This window comes from Myotis davidii, unplaced genomic scaffold (assembly GCF_000327345.1).
Source record: "Myotis davidii unplaced genomic scaffold, ASM32734v1 scaffold732, whole genome shotgun sequence".
NCBI classification, from domain to species: Eukaryota; Metazoa; Chordata; class Mammalia; order Chiroptera; family Vespertilionidae; genus Myotis; species Myotis davidii.
The window spans coordinates 423,633-425,114 of NW_006284349.1; the positions used below are offsets into that span (position 1 = coordinate 423,633).

Below are 1,482 nucleotides of genomic sequence, written 5' to 3' on the forward strand. Positions count from 1 at the left end.
GAGGGGAGGTCGGAGCCGGACCGGGAGTCCGGGCCGGGCGGTTCTTGTGCGCGACAGTGACCTTGAGAAAGGCCCGGATCCATCCGACCTGCCGCCGCTCACCCGCCTGCGAAGCCGGCCCGCCACCCCGTTCGGAGGTGGGGGGTTCTCCGCCGTTTCCCTCTTTGGAGAACACTTCGCTCCGCTTTTTTTTTTTTTCCTTTTTAAGCACTTTTGCTAGATCTTTCTGATCCTGTTGCAGGTTGGCTACACTGGTTCCACGGTTCAGGCCCCTCTACACACCGTAGGGGAAAAATGCTTCTTTGCTGTGAGAAAGTAGAGTCGGATTCCGCAGTTAGTTTTCCTTTTCATTAGCAGTGCGGAATCCCGTGTGCGGTTTCACTGTGTAAAGGTCTTGCAAGTTTGGAATCATTCAGTGCCAGCTGTTTTGATTGCTTAAAGGTATATTCGTCATTTGGTTCAGTTAACAGGTGGAGGAAAGTTGGCAGATAATCTTTAAAACCGTTCGAATCTGCCCTAGGCTTCGAATATTTGGAAACAGCCCTCAAGGTTCAAAGACCAAGTTGTTAAAAAATAAATAAAGGTTTCACCTTTTTAAAGACTTTCTTTTGTGATTGCCAATTCCCTCGGTGACCTACGGTGAATTTCACTTAAAGACAGTGTTCACGTCAGGTAAAACTATTTTCAAATTGCTTTTTAAATTTTTTTACTTTTTATTGAATTTGCTGGGGTGACACTATTAATAAAATTATACAAGTTTCAGGTGCGAGACTTTTAATTGGACTCTCTACCCAGAATTCCACTTACATAAAAAACAAAGACTCACCCTTGTGTAATTGAAGATTCTAGGAACATTGATTTTCAATTTGAATGGAAGAATGGTAATTTGGAGTATATTGTCAACAGGTTAGCTAGCTTAATATGACTACCAAAAATAACTTAAAACTGGAGAAAAATTATTTCCTTTTGGTGACATTTTAAAGGATTTTGAATGCATCGGGTATATTTTTTTCTGAGGACTATTAAAATATAAGTTTGAATGCCAAGTGTTAGTGTATGACTATTAACCTCTACATTTTGGGATGCTTGGGAAAATTTTTACATAGTAAATTGGAAGGCATGGGCTTTGTTTGTAGGTTCAGTTAACTTTTGAGTTGAAAGCATGAGTAGATTTGCCATTAAGATTCTGAAATCTTACAATGTGAGACAAAATCTTATTTCACATCATGTATTTAGTTGGACTAAAAGTCCTTAAACTGTTGTTAAGCATTAAATCTCAAAGTCATAAACGTCTTCTATGTATGGGGAGTCATACTCTTTTAACATAATAATAGGGGAATCCCTCCCTTCCCCCTCATTTTTATTTTCACTACTTTAGAAATAGCCCCAAACCTCCTCCCTCCCTTTCGAAGGTTTGGGATCCAGCAATAAGGCTGGTTGAATGGCTGAAACAATGGACTTAACTTTACTTCATCTCTTTCC

The 1,482-nt window shown here is 40.2% G+C and overlaps 1 protein-coding gene across 1 annotated transcript in view; it reads left to right on the forward strand.

Annotated features, from left to right (window-relative positions):
• PPP4R3A (protein phosphatase 4 regulatory subunit 3A) overlaps positions 1-1,482 on the forward strand; it is a gene marked incomplete at its 5' end in the record, with an annotated part of 38,668 nt that overhangs the window by 300 nt on the left and 36,886 nt on the right. The gene's annotated exons all lie outside the window — the stretch shown is intronic.